Source organism: Elephantulus edwardii, unplaced genomic scaffold, assembly GCF_000299155.1.
Source record: "Elephantulus edwardii isolate Elephantulus edwardi_28Jun2011 unplaced genomic scaffold, EleEdw1.0 scaffold00109, whole genome shotgun sequence".
In the NCBI taxonomy this organism is placed as follows: domain Eukaryota; kingdom Metazoa; phylum Chordata; class Mammalia; order Macroscelidea; family Macroscelididae; genus Elephantulus; species Elephantulus edwardii.
The window spans coordinates 5,562,082-5,582,355 of record NW_006399859.1 but is presented as its reverse complement, the minus strand read 5'-3'; the positions used below and the strand labels follow the sequence as shown (position 1 = coordinate 5,582,355).

The 20,274-nt window shown below is 40.9% G+C and overlaps 2 pseudogenes; one reads left to right on the top strand and one right to left on the bottom strand.

Moving 5' to 3' along the window:
• Positions 1 to 2,885: 2,885 nt before the first annotated feature.
• Positions 2,886 to 4,134, bottom strand: LOC102867863 (annotated as a pseudogene).
• Positions 4,135 to 5,460: 1,326 nt separating this feature from the next.
• LOC102867459 lies at positions 5,461 to 5,711 on the top strand (annotated as a pseudogene).
• Positions 5,712 to 20,274: the final 14,563 nt, after the last annotated feature.

Below are 20,274 nucleotides of genomic sequence, written 5' to 3'. Positions count from 1 at the left end.
ACAAAAAGAGATCTTGAAAAGTGGAAGAATATCCCTTGCTCATGGATAGGAAGACTCAATGTTGTGAAAATGGCAATACTACCAAAGGAGGATCTATATTAAAGTTAAAAAGGCAGGGATCAAGGGGGTGGAAAATGGGGAGGAAGGGAAATCATTAGGAGAGCCGAGTTCATTGGGCATGTGGGTGGGGGATTGAAGGTTTTTTTTGGGTGGGGATGAAGAAATGGAGAAATGGAAAGATCCAACTTGGATATGAAAAGACAGCATCATTAATGGTAGCCATATGTAAGTGTTAATTGATTTTGTAAAACAGTGTATATAAATGATTGTATGAAACAGTGTGAATGAAAGAATATGTGAAGTACAATGTACACAACTGAAAAACGCAATGTATATAAATGTCGTATGAAAACCAAATAAAAAACATGCACATGCAATGAGACAAATTCTTTAACTTACACAACTAATAACTATTAAGGACATAATTGTCTTATGTGGTGCTGAAAGAGAATAGGGAATGGGCACTGTATTTTGGTGCACTATAGATTCAGAGAATGTGACCCCATAGTAACCCATTTAATAAGAAGAGTTTTCATGAGTTGCTGGCCCATACTTTCCCAGCTTCATTAGAACTGAGACTGCCCCAAGTTGTCCAGTTGATTCCCTAAACTCCCAGTCCCTCGCCTCTCAGAGAAACAGAAGCAAGACTCTAGTTTAGTCAGTCCTGAGTTATTGAGAACTATGAGCAATTGCACCTGCATTTTAATTCTTTTCTTCTACTTTATCAGACAATTGGAGAAAGAAAGCACCCTGATGAACTCTCCTCTGTGAAGCAACCCTCAGTGTGCATGACACCTGTGCCCACATTGAAGACTTTCTCCCCAGAGCCATATTCTCCCTGAGGGGCTCCAGATCCCAATGAAAAAAATCCCCACATGGCCACTAAATTTGCTACTAAAAAGTCAAGGCTCTGCCACCAAGTGACAAAAAAAAAAAAAACATTATCAGAGACAGAGATTGGACTCAAAAAAGGAGGGGATTTATTATATACTGGTATATAGGAGACAGTGTGTGTGGTATGCACTGGTACATGTTATAATGTGCCCTTGAGTCATTTGCTACTAATAGAGACCCTATGTTTAATAGCCCTGAAACCTGCTCTATTCTGTGCCAATCTTTTTGTCTCTGATATACCCACCCTCGTTACCCCAGTCTCATCGACCCATCTCATTGAGGGTCTTCCTCTCCTGCGCTGTCCCTCCACCCTCCCAAGAACGATGTCCCTCTCCAAGAACTGGCCCCTCCTTGCAACATGTCCAAAGTATGCCAGACGAAGCTTCGGAATCCTTGCCTCCAAGGAGCATCCCGGCTTCACCCTCTCCAGGATGAACTTGTTTGTTTTCTTGACAGTCCATAGTATATTTAATACTCTTCTCCAGCACAACTCAAAGGCATAAATTCTCTATCATCCCAGCTTTCTCATGCATAGCAAGTCATTGTGATGGCTATGGCCTGGATCAGGCACATCTTAGTCTCCAGACTGATGTCATTGTTCTTCAGTTCTCTGGAGAGGTCCCTGACAGCAGACTTTCACAATGCAATTCATTTTTTTATTTCCTGACCATTGGTATCAAGAGTGTTGTTTGTGGAGCCAAGCAAAGTAAAGCTGTTAACAATTTCAATCTCCTCATCATCTCTCAATCTCTTCATCATCTATCATAATGCTACCAGTTGGCCCACTGCTGAGAATCAGTTTTCTTGATGTTGAGCTCCAATTCATATTTGAGGCTGCAGTCATTGACCTTCTGCTGCAAGCTCTTCAAGTCCTCCTCAGGTTCTGCAAGCAGGGTTGTATTATTTGCATAACACAAGTTGTTGATGAGTCTTCCTCCAATCCTGATGCCACATTCCTCCTCATAGAGCCCAGACTCCCAGATGATCTGTTCTGCATACAGATTGAAAAGATTTGGAGATAGGACACATCCTTGCACACACCCTTCCCAATTCTGAATTATGTGGTGTTTCCTTGCTCTGTTCTGATGACTGCCTCCTGGTCCAAGTATAGGTTTTGCATAAGTAAAATCAAATGTTCAGAATTCCTATTCTTCTCAATGTCAGCCACACCTTGTTGTTATCCACACATAGGAAAAGTTTTGAGAGTGTATTTGTCGGCTAGGTTAAGGACACCAGAAATTGCTCACATTTATTTAGCACTGTAGTGGTAAGGAATTGTGCTGCCAATGCAAAGGTACATCGTTTGAATCCACCAGCTGCTTTTCTGGAGGAAGATGGGTGATCTTCTCTTATGTGATTTCCTGCCTCTGGACCCAGTGGTGGGTCAGCTATGGGTCAGTTCTGATTCAATGGTACACAACAACAACAATTAGGATGGAAAGATATGGTTAGCTTAGAAATTAGAGATATGATGATTTCAGAAGATGTGAGCAGCTGGCCTTCAAAACGGAGTCTATCTGGTTAGGTGTTTAATAATCATGGGACATGCATCTTCCTCTTCATGGCTGCCCTCTAGAAGGTCAGACAGCATTTACTTTTCTTTTTTTTTCTCTCTTCACTCTTAAATCACTTTTATTTATGTATCCACGTAGAATAATACTTTTCCTAAATGCTCTCAAAAATGCTACAAATAAAAATGAAGGCCTTGCATTACAGCTGCTGGACAGAAAGGTCAATACTGTTGAAGTGTGAAAACAGTTTCTTTGTTCTTTAGCATCAGTGCACAGGGTATGGCTCCAAGTGGTATGCAATTTAGGACAGAAAGATACAGTGGCTTGTGAAATACCTCCTCTGTTCATCACTGGCACAAATCAAAGGAATTTTTACTGTCCTTGGTATCTTCATTGGGTCTCTCTCCCAAAGCCATGATGTTATACATATATGCCTTCAGGATTAAAACCAGATGAATTAGGATTTTGTAGAATACGAAGATTACTGGGGAGCTGCCGTGATGAACCAGGCCGCTTCAGGGACCCAGACTGGAATGGTGCCTCCCTTTCTATGTCTGTGTGGGAGGCCTCTAATTCAATGGGCTCTGCTGGCAAGACGGTGACTTTTGTCCCTGTCTGCTGGATAAACTGCTGGAGGTTGACTTGTCGCAGCTCCTTTATCAACTGCTCCAGTTCTTGTTCTTTGTCCTGTAACCGTTTGGTGGCTTGTCCAAGGGACCTTTCCACAGCTTTAATACCATTTTCCAACCTCAGACTCTGCTGGCCTTGAATGTCAATCTCCCCTCTGACTTTCCCAATCTTTCCTTTAACTTCTTCTTCATTGACTTGTGCTTCCTGAACCTCTCGTTGCATCTTTTCTGCTTCAAGGCCATTTTCCATAGTCTGGATCTTGGCCAAATAGTCCTTTAATTTGCTTTCACATTCTGTTATTTTCTGTCTTATTTCTGGAAGTTGATCTTTCAGCTGTTTTTCATTCTCCTGCTCAATCTGTAATTCATTTTCCCAAAATTTTTCCTCCTCAATTTCTACATCATTTCTTTTGATCTTTTGCTCTAGGCGGACAATTTCCTCTTCAAGGCTGGAATTATATTTTGGCTCCCAAAATTGTATTTCAACTTCATTGAATTCCAGCTGTTTCTCAATAGAGTGAAGCTTCTCTGTCTGCAAATGAATCAGCTTCTTCAATTTATCTGCTGTTGCTTTGCAGTTATTCAGCACCTTTTGCTTGAATTCAGTTTCTTTACTTTTCCCAAAAATGTCCATCAATTCTTCAGCACCTCCTGTAAATGTTAACGATTTCCTTTTTGGCTCTCTCCTTTTGATGGATTTGTCATTCTGAGGCCTTAGTTTAGCTGAAGGAGGCAAACTCTGCCGGTATAAAGTTCTTTCAGGAATTCGGGCCACACTATCTGAAGTGGGTCGTTCACTGAGAGACGGCCCTGTTTGACGTAAAATGAGCTGTACATCGCTGGCATACTGCCCTCACTTGTTTAAGGAAATGATAGGATTTTCATGAGGCGCTAGTATCTCTCCATTTTTCTATAAGAGCATACCTTCCAGTTCGACCAATGGCTTGAGCTAAGGCGATTACGACCTCCTGGCAAGTTGTGACTTCAGTGACTCCACACACAATCCTCTGCACTCCATCCACCCATACTTTAAGTTCCATGGTGCACCAGCCAGTCACCCGAACGCCCTGAGAATGGTCATCAGGTGTCAGGTCATGTCTCTAACTGCAGAAACCCAAGTAAGGCAGTTGATGTAGTCGGCTTACCACGAGTTCACTTTAAGCCGCAGCTGGATGAGGTAGACTTCAGGAAAGGTAGAACACCAGCCCAATATTCTAGGTGAACTACGCAGGCAGGCACTCAGTTTCGCAACTGCGCCGCTCCCGCAGGCCGCCCGGCAGGGCTGGCTGGGGCGCTGGGGACGCGCCAGCGCCCGGAGCCCGGCGGCCGCCGACAACCTCCCCCCCGCGCAGCCCCGCCCCCAGCGCTTCCCCGGTCGCCCGCCCCGCTCCGGCTGGAGGCCCCAGCGCGCCGGCTCCGCGCACCTCCCCGGGCCGGCGCTAGGTCAGCATTTACTTTTCTTAATTGTCCCTCTGCTTGGCACCTCACAGTTCTTTCAGATTATTTCAAATAAGAATTGTTAGCAAAGTTAAAGATTATGAGAAGGAACACCTGAGATGGCCCGTATTAGCTATATATTAGCTGTAAATTGGGGAGCCCTGGTGTTCTAGTGTTAAGGAGCTATACTGCAAACCCAACGGTATGTGGTTCAAATCCACCAATTGCTCTGCGGAAGGATGGACAATCTCCTACCATGTGATTTGATTTACTGCCTCTGAAAACCCACTGGAGGGTCAGGTATAGGTCAGTTCCAACTTGATGGTACATAGAAGTAACAGCATTGCAAATTTTGACTTTTATGCCTATAATTATAGTCACATTTGGAAATGAATTGTCTTCGTTATGCTAATGAGCAGAATTAGTGTAAGATGTATCTTGATTCAATCTTTTTTTAAAAAAATTAAAAAAGAGACAAAATATAAGCAAGCAGAAATAGTGTGAGAGAGATGTCAAGCCACAAAAGTGATGCCAAACCCAGAATCTCTAAAGAGACAAGAACTTTATTCCAGAGCTGATGCAAAGAGAAAGTCTTCTCCTAGAGACAGGGCTTGAACGAAATAAACTCTGTTACATATCTGAAACTATGGTGTTTTTATTATAGAAAAGTCAGATAATGAAGTCAGAATTCTGAAATCTCACTGAGTTTGGTGGTGCAGATAATTGTATTGTCACAACATTAATTTCCTATTTGGCAATATGTTATGCAAGGTATCACCATTATGAGAAACAGCATAATAAATAAATAAGACCTCTCTGTACTGTATTAGTAACTTACCATTGTCTATAGCATAAAATTAAAAAAAAATTAGGAGTGAACTGAACTGTTGCAGCGCGGTTAGGCAGTGCAGGTTCACCCTCCTGAGGACATGGGATGCAGAAAGTCAAAAAGGAAGCCGCTGCCCAAAAAGAAGATAACCGGCACCCTGGAGACCCAGTTCACCTGCCCCTTCTGTAACCACGAGAAGTCTTGTGACGTGAAAATGAACCGTGCCCGAAACACTGGCGTCATCTCCTGTACCGTGTGCCTGGAGGAATTCCAGACGCCCATCACGTATCTCTCAGAACCTGGGATGTTTACAGCGATGGGATAGATGCCTGCGAGGCAGCCAACCAATAACAGCACAGAAGACCCACCCCCTCATTCCCACCCACTGGGTACCAAAGGAGAGACATTCGGGGGTCCAGGGTGTGGGTCCAGGCTAGTCCCAGCTCTCCAGATGTGGAGGAGGAGCGTGCTGGTGCACGCAGAGTGGAGCTGCGTGATTGCTGGACCTGACCTCAGCCTTTGACTCACTTCTTTCTCCCCAGTCCTCGAGCCTCCCCTGTTTGGGGACTGATGGTGGCCCCTTCTCAAAATTCCAATTCTTTCTCCACCTATCAAGATTTTTGTTTTCTTGATGTTGAGATGCAATCCATATTGAAAGCTACAGTCTTTGACCTTCTGCAGCAAACACTTTAATTCCTCCTCATTTCTGGCTGTTGTCTGTATAACTCGGGTTGTTAAGGAGTCTTCCTTCAGCTCTGATGCCACATTCTTCTTCATAAAGTTTAGCCTCCTGAATGATTTGTTCCACATTTAGATTGAAAAAGTATGGAGAAAAGATATATCCTTACCACACTCCTTTCTTGATTTTTAATCACGCAGTTTCTTTGCTCTGTTTGGACAATGGCTTCCTGTTCTAGGTATAGATTTTGCATGAGCACAATCAAATGTTCTGGGATTCCCATTCTTCTCAAGCTTAGCAACAATTTATTGTGGTTCACACAGTCAAATGTCTTTGCATAGTCAATAAAACACAAATAGGCATCTGACGCACTTCTTTAACCAGCAGGAAAATGCTAAATGAACTACTCACGACTGGCATCAGTTAAGAAGTAAGGGGACAGGAAATGATGCTTCAGTGTACCCCAGACCTGTATGTTCTTGTAGCTTATACTAACAAATTTTTCATTTCATAGTTAGTAAAATATGCTTTTTACTGCTTTTAATTTGTTAACCTTCCCTGTTTCCATAGCCACATCTTTATTAGCACCAGCATCAGCAGGAGAATCAAGATTTTGCACATCTTAGGACACATTATACTTTTTGTTCTGATTATATTCTTTAGTTTACACTTTTTTGGGTCAGATTAACTGACTTTGGTCAGATTAACTCCTACACCCCTACATATGTCCTTTTGGTACTCTATACTTCCAGCCAAGAGCCGTCTGACATCAGCAATGATATCACTAGTGCCATGGCCTCTTCTAAAAATCCGTCTGTTCTCTAATCCTCAGTAAGATTTTGTTTGTAAAGGATATTAGTTATATTGTTAAGGAAATTCCACACTCTATGGTATCATCTTTTTTGGGGGGAATGAGAATAAATATGGATCTGTCCTAGTCAGTTGACTAGGGAAGCTGTCCTCCAGATTTCTTGGCACAATCTGTTGAACATATCCAGGACTATGTTTGTTTGCTGAAATATGTCAATTGATATTCCACCAATTCCTGGGGCCTTATTTTTTGCCACAGCAACTTGAACTTCCTCCTTTATTGTCATTGGTTCTTGACTATGTGCTATTTTTGGTACAATGACTGTGTGTATTCCTTTCATTGTTTTTTGATGCTTCCTAGATCATTCAATATGTTGGCAATAGCATCTTTAAGTATCACAACTCAAGGCTTGAATTTGTTTTTAAGCTCCTTCAGCTTGAGAAATCTTGAATGAGTTCTTTCCTTTTGATTTTCTGACTCCCATTTTTGAACAGTTGATTATAATACTTTGCTTCATCTTCACAAGCTGCTTTTTGAAATCTTCTGTTTATCTCTTTCTTTTTTCCCCCCCCCCCGCTTTGTTTTGACTTCATAGCATTCTGGTTCAATATTCAGAGTCTCCTCTGACATCCACCTTGGTATCTCCTTCCTCTTCTGTCTCTATAATGACATCTGGTCTTTGTTTAGTGTTCAATGCCTCAAGCTTTTTCTTAAGATGGCTTTTAAATTCAGGTGGATTAGACTCAAGTCATATTTTAGTTTTTTTGGATTTGTTTTAATTTTCTTTACCTCAAACTTGAACTTGCACATGAGAAGTTAATAGTCTGTTCTGCAATCAAAACCTGGCCTGGTTTTTACAGTTTATACTGAGATTTTGGTACCAGTAGTCACCAGGAAAATCTGCACTTAGGGACCTTTCCAAGTTATTGAAGAGTAGTGATGTCCGTTTGAAGAGCACAGTGTGTCTGATTCAGGCTATACTCTTTCTGATTACTAGCTATGCATCTGAGAGATAGACAATGAATAAGAGTGACAGAAAAAGAATTGATGCCTTTGAGCTGTGGCATTGTAGAAGAGTATTGAACGTCCTATAGATGGCCAAGAGAATGAACAAATATATTTTGGAGAGGGTGCAGCTGAGTGCTTTTTGGTGGCAAGTATGATGAGGCTTTGCCTCATATACTTTGGACATACTACTAGGAGATGCTAAGAAGAACATAATTCTGGGAAGGGGGAAGGGTCATTGAAGGAAAGGAAGACTCTCAACCAGGTGGATTGACACAGTGACTGGTGCAATGGACTGTCATGTGTCGGGAAGTGTGAGGAGGTTGCAGGATAGAACAGGATTCAGATCTTTTGTTCACAGGGTCATGATGAGCACAACTATGAGTTGTGCTCAACTTGATGACACTTAACAATAATAACTGAGTTTCTTCAATGATTCCTTCCAAAGATGTAATGAATGTGATTTTGTGTAGTCCATCAGGTGAGGTCCATGTGTATTGCTGCAATTTTTATTTTCTTAAACTTTTAAAATATTTTTTATCACTTTTGTGTGTGTGTCCCATCAAATAGAATCTGACTGGTACAGGAGGAGATTGTCCCTCCTTCTCCAGCAAAGCATCTGTTGGAATCGAACTGCCAGCCTCTGGGATTGCAGTGCAGCTTCTTGCCACTAGGCCACCCGAGCTCCCTTACCATTTGTATTTTTTATAAAAAGCATTTTCAATGACATGATTCTACAAACTTCTATCATTCTATTTCTAGCCAAATCTGTTTTTGTCACCAAGTCTGTATTTTTTACTCCTTGTCCTTCGTTTTGTTCTCAACTTTTACATCCCAGTTACACCAATTATTACTAAATTTTAAAACACATTTTAGCTTATTTAATCTCTTCCCTCTCTTTACGAAAATTTATACCCCTCTTTCTAGAGAGGAAAATGGAGGAAGGTCTATTCTTCCGTAACTTCTTCAAATTGAGAAGGAATGTAGAAATCTAGTAGTTAAAGGAGTGACATTTTTCTCACTACCTAATCTAACTTTTTTCTTATGTAGTATTCACTAAATTTTTGTGTATTGTTAATTATTATCTATTAACCTTATTTGGGGTGAAAAAAGTCTAAAGATGTGAAGGAAACAGGCCCCATAGCACAAAGATAAAATAAAAATCAGAGATGGAAAAATACATACCATACTAATGATAACCTAAAAGGAGAAAGAATGGTAGCATTAATTTCTGATGTAAGGGACTCTGAACTCTTTCTGTCTAACACTTTATGAGAGAAAAGGTATACATTTAAAAATGAATTGTACAAAAGGAAAAAAAATTCTCTTATCCAAAGTAAGGATGTATGTCTTAGAATGTTCACCAAGGGTCTGTGGTAGGGTTTTCTTCCCTGAGAGAAAGTCCCTCGAGGTTTGTGTTCACAGAGCACAAAACTGACCTGGAGGCAGAGTGAAAGAAATTAATTTCAGTTTATTAGGAAGGAAAGGAAACACATACCGATGGGAGAGTAGTACTGCAAGAATCTGGCAGTGGCTGCCCAGAGAAGATTCTTATAAGAGTGTAGCATGATTAACCAACCATTTATACCTGTATACCAACAATTCTCACAGCATGGTTAGATTAAGGATGGGATGTATAGCCTTAGGAGAAACCGTCATCTGCTTGACCTTTATCTATTTCTGGAAGCATGGCTAGAAACAAGAAGCATCAAAGTGAGAATTATTAGAAAAGAGAAGGAAATAGAAAAACAAGTCTGAAAGAAGTGTACTAGCTTAGTTTTGATGTAGCTATTTGGGGACATTTTGACAGACTACCATGTACCTCACCCCAATGCCTCTAAATGGCCCTCACAATCTCTCTTTCAATCTTCCACAATATTGCTCCAGCTAAGACATTGAGTATGACAACAGAAGGTCCAGCAATAGTAAAGTCTATAGCAAAATATAAGCCCCAAGCATGATAAACCCATCAGAGAGCATAAAGTAGTGTCAAGCACAAGGAAAGAGAATGCAATCATTCAGGAAAAGGATCTATGGGCAACTTTCAATAGCAGATATATGCCCTTGCGTCTGTTGCAAAGCTATAGTAATAATATGCTTATAATGGGGAATATACACACAGCATTCAGTATGAATTAAGGCCCAAGTTCCTCCTTTAGCAGCTGTTAAAATGTCTAAGACCATTTTATCTTGAAACACTACTTTGTGCATTTGTTCAATTCCAGCAAATAAAATAACTCTTTCAACACACCAGGAGGCAATATGAAATAGTTTTACTTCAACAGCAGGAAGCCACCCAAAGTCATCTCATATGCAAAGGGAAGAAATGCAGCATAGTGACAGCTAAGTCCAACCTCTACTAACTTCACAAAGGAGAATTGTCTTCATCAATAATATCCACAATACAAAACTACTTCCTATAAAGTTAGACATGGTCCCCCACAGTCTTGCATCTACTTCTACTATTTTCAACATCTTTTTTTTAAAAAAAAATTATTATTATTAATTTTAAAGGAAATTTACAGAGACTTTGGATTTCCATTCAGTCATTGTTGAGCTTTGAGCTTTCTTCCTGCCCACCCCTCCCCCAGTACACTCTTTTCTTTGAAAAGTAAAAGAAAAATTCTTTCATTGTTATACAATCCTTCTCCCCAAGTCCACTCCACTATGCAGCCTTCATTCTGGACTCCTGTCATGACAATTATACCTAATCACATATCACTTTTAAACCGTTTTCTCCCTCATCTGTTTTAATGCAGTATACATTATTTATCCCATCTTTCTCAGTATCTTCCCAATCCCGATGTCAGTCCTGTTTTACAACAGTGGCATTATGCAGTATTTGTCCTTTTGTGACTGAGATATTTCACTCAGCATAATGTCTTCCAGGGTCATCCATTTTGAATAATGTTACATGAGTTCCTTGTTTTTCCAGTGCAGTGTAGTATTCTATTGTGTGAATATACCACAGCTTCTCTATCCATTCGTTTGCTGATGGGCACTTAGGTTGTTTCCAACTCCTTGCTATTGTGAACAAAGCCACGATAAACATGGGTGTGCATATATCTGCCTGGATGTCAGTTATGGTCTCTTTGGAGTATATTCCCAGTAGTGGAATTGCTGGGCCCAACACCATTTTAACTCTTCTACTAGGTCCACAATCTGTTGCAATAACTCACAGACTACATAGAACCATACTCATGATTATAGGATTTACTAGGACATGAACAGGGGACAATTTCTCAGTCAAGACAGCTTCTAAAGTGTGCTCACAGCCCCTTCAGCTTTCAGCCTTGTGGTTTTACGACAGTGTTACAAAGCTCTCTTATTTATGCCTATTATAGCATCTCTCCCTAGCTTCTCCAGCAAGTTTGTGCAAAAGCACCTGGTTTTGGTACCATAGAGTAGCAGTCCCACATTAGCTATGTCTCACATCAGGTCTCAGTTTTTTGCCATGGCTGCTATTGCTCTCCTGTTTGTCTGGTTGGTGCAAGAATCTCTGGCCCAGAAACATACACACTCTTCCTCTGCTGCTTCTTTGCTAGTTGTGAGATTCTCCACTTCTTCTGCTGAATCTGATCAAGTTAATGCTAAGACTAGGCAATCCCCTTGTGAATAGACCAGCACACACCATTTGCATGTCCCTCCCCTTCCATGTGGCAAGGTCAAAATCAATCAATGGGTGTTATTTTTATGTGCCATCGAGTCACCTGCAACTTATAGCGACACTTCGTATGGCAGCTCTGAAGCCTGCCCTGTCCTGAGCCAGTCTCACTGACTCTGACACACCTACCCCTATTGCCCCAGTTATTGTATCAATCCGTCTCATTCAGGGTCTTCTTCTCCTGTCCCTCCACCCTTCCAAGAATGATGGCCTTCTCCAAGGACTGGATATGTGCCCAAAGTATGTGAGAGAGAGCTTCAAAATCCTAACCTCAAAGGAGAAACTTGGTTTTCCTCCCTAAGACAGACTTAATTGGTTTTTTGATATTCCATTTTATGGATCATCAATAAGTTAGGTCATTTTGAAAAATAAACCCTTGACACCACATAGTATCACATATCTCTGGGGACAAGAAGGGCTTATTTGCTCCACAGCATCTAGAAAACCTGCTATTATGTATATTCACAGGTAGCAGGATCAACAATCTACTCAAGGTACAGGGAAATAGTCCAAAACTAATCTTTCCGGATTTTACCATTTCTCCCTGTGGGTTCAGACTATCATTGGCCAGCACTATCTTTCATGAGAATCCTACAGCAGAAAACGTAGGGAGCTCTCAGTACACCCAAGAATCTGATTCATTCCTCACTTCAGCAATCATAGCAGCCCAACTGGCGAAAACAAAAAAATACAAGTCCCATTCACTAATCAGAATGCAAGGAGTAGTAGATAATCTCAGGACAATTGCTGGGCAGGGCCTTTCCTAAGGTTTACAATATCACACATTTTGCCCCAAGTTGGAAATGCCTGTATAATGTAAGCCAGCAATTATTATATTCCATAAGGTTAATATCAGTGACCCCCAAGGCATAGGGTTCTTACTGGGGTTATAAATGAGGAGGAATTGGGAGATATTGCTAAAAGCCAAGGATAGTTTAAAAATCCTGCTCTTGCCCTAGTCTCCAAGGAGCCAAAAATCAAATCATCCGAGGCTACTTTTCCAGCTCTACCGGAAAGTCACACTGTTCCTCCTGGTGGAAAGTACTATGGAAAGGGCAACAGAATATTATTAGATGGTCGAAGGGGCCTTAAAATATTGTCTTCAGCTGCAGCGGACTGTTTTTCATTATCTTCTGGGGATCTTGGTGTTAATAGTTGGTAAGTGCTTGGATGAGCTTACATTTCCAATGATGCTTCAGAGAACACTGGGTTGTTTTCTAGTCCATTGTTGCAAGGAGTGGATCTCATGCCTCAAAGTTTGTTTCAACACTCCATTCATGGATTTAGTGAGACCAGCTGCTGTTAGACTGTAGGGGAGATGAAAGTATCAGGCAACCCCCCAATGGTCGGCCCATTCTTAAGTTGATGTCAGTAAAACAAGTTCCTTGACCATAGTCAATATTTGTGAACATGCCATAAGCAGCACATAGAAATTGCAAGTTCCTGATGGTTAACTTTTGAGTGGCACAATTGCTGGCGTAGGCTTTCAAAGGTCCAGTGGCAATGTCCGTGCAGGCAAAGGTATACATGCAGTTATCACACATAGTAATTTGCTTCAATTAAGAGCAGCTAGGATGCTCCTTGGAGGCAAGGATAACGAAGCTTAGCCTCACATATTTTGGGCATATTGCTAGGAGAGGCTACTCCTTAGAAAAATATATATCATGCTTGGAATTGTAGAGGGTCAGTGAAAAAAAAAAGATATTCAGTGACAGGGTTTGACATGGTGACAGCAGCAAAATGGGCCCAAGTGTATCAGGGATGATGATGCTGGCACTGGCTAGGACAGGGTTCAGATCTGTTTTTAATAGGGTGGCAGTGAGTAGCACTTGACTCTATGTCATCTGACAACAACAATATTTATTTCATAGATAAATGAACACCCAATTCCTTGACTATGACCCATGAGGATTGTTACCCCTTAGGGACAGTTTTACATTATAACCAATCTGCCACCTGGTGAATGGGTATTTCATGCAAGGCTCTCAGGCAAGTTAATTCATCTGCCTGAACATTCCCAGAGGAGACAAAGTTCTATATGCAGATTCATGAAAAACAGTAATGCCCGTATATTGTGTCATTGTCCATCTGTCTTTCCACAACTCTTTACCTCATGACATATCACCCGCAATGCCCCAGTTACTGTACCAATCCATCTCTTTTGGAGTCTTCCTCTCCTGCGCTGTCCCTTTACCCTTCAGAGCATGATGTCCTCTTCCAAAGGTCAGCCCCACCTAGTCACATGCCCAAAGTATGTGAGACACAGCTTCAAAATCCTAGCATCCAAGGAGAAACTTCTTTTCACCCTCTCTAAGACAGACGTTTTTGTTTTCTTGGCGATTAATGGTATGTTAAATACTCTTCTCCAGTACCACAACTCAAAGCCACTGATTCTTCTCCTGTAATTCTTGGTCATTGTCTAGCTTTTTGATGCATAGCAAGTAATTGCAAAGACCATGGCCTAGATTAGGCACACCTTAGTCTCTAGACTGACATCATTTCTTTTTAGTATTCTGGAGAGGTCCCTGACAGCAGATTTTCCCAATGTAATAGGTCTTTTGATTTCCTGACTACCGGTGTTATGACTGTTTATTGAAGAGTCGAGCAAGATGTAATTGGTATCAACCTCAATCTTTTCTCCATCTATCATGATGCTGTCAATTGGCCCAGTGGTGAGAATCTTTGTCTTCTTGATGTTGAGCTTCAATACATATTGAAGACTACAGTCCTTAACTTTTTGCAGCAAATGCTTCAGGTCCACCTCAGTTTCAGCAAGCAAGGTGTGTCATCTGCTTAATGTAGGTGGTTGATGAGTCTTCCTCCAATCCATATTCCTCCAATCCAATTCTGCATTCCTTGTCATAAAGTGCAGTGTTCCAAATAATCTATTCTGCATATATATTGAAAAGGTGTGGAGACATGACACATGCCTGATGAACTTCTTTCCTGATTTTGAACCATGTAGTGTTTCCTTGCTTTGTTCTGAGGACTGCTTCCTGGTATAGGTTCCAACTAAGAGTTTCAACATGAGCACTATCAAGTGTTCTGAGGTTCCCATTCTTCTCAAGGTTAGCTATGATTCATTGTGATCCATGCAGTCAAATGTCTTTGCATAGTCAATAAAACACAGATAAACATTCCTTTGCTTTTTGCCAAGATCGATCTGACATTGGCGATAATATCTCTAGTGCCACAGTCTCTTCTAAACCCAGACTGTATTCTGATAGTTCTCTGTCAATGTAATGTTCCAGTTATTTTTGGATAATCTTCAGCAGGATTTTGCTTGTGTGTGATATTGTTTGATAATTCCACACCCAGGAAATTACCTTTTTTTGGAATGGGAATCAATATCTATCTCTTCCAGTTAGTTGGTCAGGTAGTTGTCCTCCAAATTTCTTGGTGCAACCAGGTGAGCACATCCAAGGCAGCATCTGTCTATTGAAATGTGTCAATTGATATTCCATCAATTTCTGGGGCTTTATTTTTTGTCAAGTCCTACAGAGCAGCCTGTACTTCCTTCATCACCATTACCTCTTGATCATATGTTGTTTTTAAAATTTTTCTGTGTCAGCCAATTCTTTTTGGTACAGTGACTCTGAATACTCCTTCCATCTTCTTTTAATGTTTCCTGGATCATTCAATAATCTGTCCATAGCATCTTTAAGTATTGCAACTTGTGGCTTGAATTTTTCTTCATTTCCTTCACCTTTAAGAAATACCGAGTGAGTAAGGTCCTTTTGATTTTCTGACTCCAGCTCATTGCACATTTCATGATAATACTTTGCTTTGTCTTCCTGAGCTTCACTTTGAAATCTTCTTTTCAGTTCCTTAACTTCTTGATTTCTTCCCTTTACTTTGGCTTCTCCATGCCCTAGTGCAATATTTAGAGTCTCTTCAGATATGCATTTTGGTCTTTTCTTTTTCTTCTTCCTTCTTTGTAATGACCTTTTGTATTCCTTATGGATGATGTCCTTGATATCCTCCCATAGTTCATCTAGTCTAGTTGTAAACTATTATATACTGCACATAGTTGATTCTCTAGGGGACTTTATCTGGTCTCTACCTATTTGCATAACTGAGATCAGAATCCAAGTGGAATTTTCCAGTCATGATGCAGTTGCCACAGACTTCATTTATGCCCTCAGGGGCCATGCTACCTTAGAATTCATGCCCTGGGATTGTAATCCCTAATGCCTGAACATATAGGATAACCACTTTGACCATCTGAAATGCTAAACCAGCTTCATTAGTCTAATCTTAAATCGTCCCTTTAAATATTAATCAGTATAAAAGGGGAAAGTTGTTGTTGTTGTTATGTGCCGGGTGGCCTGTGACTCATAGTGACCCTGTATACAACAGCCCTAAACACTGCTATATCCTGTGCTAATCTTATTGTCTCTGACACACCTACTCCCATTACCCAGTCACTGAATCAATCCATCTCCTCTCCTGCACCATCCCTCCACCCTCCCAAACATGATGTCCCTCTCCAAGGACTGGTCCCCACCTTGCAACATATCCAAATATGTCAGACAAAGTTTCAGAATCCTTGCTTCCAAGGAGCAACCTGGTGTAACCCTCTCCAAAATGAACTTTTTTGTTCTCTTAGCAGTCCATGATATATACCATACTCTTCTCCAAAACCACAGCTCAGAGGTGTTTGCTGCAGAAGATCAAGGACTGCAGCCTTCAATACAGATTGAAGTTAATTATCAAGAAAACAAAAATTCTCACCACTGGGCTGATTGGCAATATTGTCATGGATGGTAAGGAGATTGAGATTGTAAACATCTTTAGTTTACTAGTTTCTACAATCAACACTCTTGACACCAGCAGCCAGGAGATTAAAAGATGTGTTATGTTGGGAAAGTCTACTGTTAGGGACCTCTCCAGAGTACTGAAGAGCAATGATGTCAGTCTGGAGACTAAGATGTGCTGATACAGGCCTTGGTCTTCACAGTCACTTGCTATGTGTCAGAGAGGTGGACAATAACTAGGGAGGATAGAAGGAGAAAAGGGGAAATTACCTGAGCGAAATGTGGAATGATGGCCTACTGCTAAGAAGCTCTGCTGCAATCACGAAGGCACATGGTTCAAATCCAACATCTGTTTCATGAGAGAAGGATAAGCAATCTCCACTTGTGTAATCAACTGTCTCTGAAAACGCGCTGGATAGTCAGCTACAGGTTGATTTCAACTCAATGGCACATTACAACAACACATACTTAATATTTCTAAAAAAATGTTTGTAGTTTTTTAATTTTGATACGAGGAAAGTTAGTTTAGTTTTTTTTCTCAATTATCAGCTCAGCTAGTCTTTGGCTTACACAACCAGACAACACCCAAAAATTGGACAGATGATCCAGGGCTCTGCAATTTGACATTCTTCATGGGCCATCCATGACTGCAGGTGCTACTTCTTGAAGTAGAGACAGAGGATCACAGGTTAACATGACATCATAAACACAATGAAACAATGAGATTTCTTTGCATCATGCTCATCAACAGGTCACATTGCTATGTGTGGAAGTGTATTTAATCCTTGTATCTACCAATACTAAAACAACTTGTTTGTTCGTTGGGGACCAAAATCTTGTTTCCTGTTTGTTCTTTTGCTGAAGAGCTGTAGGATCTTTTGTCTCACCTGAAGACATGCCCAGGTGTTAGATCTGGGGGTGGCCAAAGGGAAGGTGAAGGAGAGGTAGAGTTGAGTTGTGAGAGGGGCAGCTTTATCGTTTCAAAATCTGTGCACCCTAAGAGAGTGAGGAAGCCATGGCTGTTCTCCCTTGGCCTCTGGATCCAACTTGTGCTGATACCAGGGATGTGTAGCATTTAGGAGAAGGGTGCTTCCTAATCCACCTTCTCTGCCCTCAAGCTGGACGTCAGAGTGCAAAGTACACCCTGTGGTGGGTATAGTCATGCCAGATGTTTCAGAAGAATTTTTCAGCTCCTTGTTCCCTATTTCTCCATCTTTGTCTCCCCAGGAGCTCTGGCAAGTGTGGTTGTTGTTAGGTGCCATTAAGTCAAGTATAGTTCAAAGCAACCCTAGGAACACTAGATCTGAACCCTGCTCTCTCTTGTGCCAACCTCACTATATCTGACACACTCTAATCCATAGCTATGATAATCCAACTCATTTACAGTCTTCTTCTCTCTGACTGTCCTCTCCCTTTCCAAGCATGATGTTCTTCTCTAAGGAAGAGCCTTTCCTAGAAACATGCCCAAAGAATGCAAGAGGAAGCTTCACTATCCTTTCCTCCAAAGAGGATTCTGACGGAACCTTCTCCAAGACATATCTATTATTTTGACAGTTCATGGGATATTCAGGAATCTTCTCCAACATCACAATTCAAAGACATCAGCTTTTCTTCTGCTATCTTTGTTCATTGTCCATCTCTCAGCAGCATTGCAAGAGATTGAAAAGACCATGATCTGAAACAAGCAGATGTTAGTTCTCAAACTGACATTATTGCTTCTTAATAATGTGGAGAGGTCCCTGATTATAGACTTTCCCAGTGTTATACATCTCCTAATCTCCTGACTTCAAGTACCAAGTGTTTTGATTGTAACTACAAATAAGATGATATAATTAAAGTTTTGGTCTTTTCTCCATCTATTGCTGCTAGTCTAGTTGTGAGAATTTTTGTTTTCATGACATTGAGATGAAATCCATATTGAAGGCTGCAGTGTTTTATCTTCTGTAGAAAGTTTTTTCAGGTCCTTATTTTCAGCAAGCAAGGTTATGTCATCTGTATAACACAGGCTGTTGTGAGTCTTCCCACAATCCTGATGCCACATTTTTCTTAGAGTCCAGATGCTTGAATGATGCTCAGCATATAGATTGAATAGGTATAGTGAAGGAATACAATCTTGACACTCAGGTTTCTTAGTTTTAAACCATGTAGTGTTCCCTTGCTCTGTTTGCACAACAGCTTCAGGGGCTTGGTTTCACATGAGCACAATAAAGTGTTCTGGAATACTCTTTATTTTCAATGTTAGCCATAATTTGTATGGTCCACACAGCCAAATTCCTTTTCATAGCGACACAAATAGGTACTCTTCTGGTATTCTTTGCTTTCAGCTAGGTTCCATCTGAAATCAGCAGTGATATCCCTGATGCCACAGCTCTTCTAAATCCAGCTTGAACTTCTATCAGTTCTCTGTATATGTACGGTTCTACCTATTTTTGAATGATTATTAGCAGTACTTTGCTTGTGTGTCATATTTGTTATATCACTCAATAGTTTTTACATTCTGTTAAATCAGCTTTCAAGGGAATGGAAACAAGTATGAGCCTCTTCCAGCAGGTCAACCAGGCTGCTGCCTCCAGGTTTTCTGACATAGTCTGGTGAGCATATGCAAAGCTGCATCTGTCATCTGAAACCTGAAACAACTGGTATCCCATCAATTCTTGCAGCCTTACTTTTTGTAATATCTTCATTGCAGATTGAACTTCTTCCTTCCTCACCATTCATTCACTTTTGGTACTTCCTGAAGCATTTTAGTGTCAGCTCATTCTTTCTGGTCCAGGTATTCTGTGTATTCCTTCCATTTTCTTTTGATGCTTCTTATACCATTTAAGATTTTCTCTATATTCTTCTCATTGTGTGCTGTCAAGTTGGAACCAACCCATACTTGACCCTCCAGTGGGTTTTCAGGGACTGTAAATCACATGGGAGGAGATAGTCTATCCTTTTGCAACTTGTTTGAATTTGTTTTTCAGTTTTTTCAGCTTGAGAAATGTCGAGCGAGTGCTTCCCTTTCTATTCTCCAATTCTAGGTATGTGCATATTCTGTTATAATAGTTTGCAAGCACTCCAACAAGAAAAAACCAAACCATTATAATGAAATATGCAAAGACACAGAATTGGAGACTAAAAAGGAAAGAAGTTGCTGGTGAATGTGGAGGCTTGCAGGTGGGATGTATGGCAGAGTTGTAGGTGATCAGCCAGCAACCAGCAGCTGTGTTACCTCCTCCCTTCTGAGACATAGACCCACCTTTAATGGCTTTACATTCTATTGAGCTCTCTGGAGAAAGCCTTCAACCTCTATCACTGGGGAAGCCTGAACCTTCTTTCAGTTTCACAAGGCAGCATCCTACAGTCTCCATCACTTGGTCAGATGTTTGCAAGCAGGAGTTAAGTTTTCTAAAGTGTGTACTAATTTCCCCCACAACTTACAGGACTTACTCTGTGCAGCTATCTCTACTCTAGTCTCAGATTTAACCACACAGAGCCTCAGTGGAACTACTGCAGTGATCAGTGTTCTGTAGTCTTTCTTGGTTTTCCATTTTCTACACTCTGCAGGAGTTCTAATAAACTTTGACCTTTTTCTGGATGCATCCTTATTCATGAATCAGTCCATATTCCGCTTTTAACTGAATTAAGGAGGTTATAGGTTGTGTTCAAATACAGTGACTAAAGACACTTAGTTTTAGTTTATTGAGAAAGGACAACTTACTGGTTGGGGATTGGGTGGAGGATGTTCAAAGAAGATTCTGTGAAGGGTTTGGAGGAAGTAACCAACTACCCACACATCTACACCAACAAATCTCACCACATGGTTAGGCTAAAGAATGCATAGCCTATACTACCTAATTTGGCAGGGACTAGAGAGTATTATGCTGACTGAACTCAGTCCCACAATGACAAATACTGAATAAAACCATTACTGTAGAATGACTATGAGGATCCAAGAAATGGGGAGGGTGGAAATAGATGGTTGGGGGTAGAGAATTAATCATATGTTGTTATGT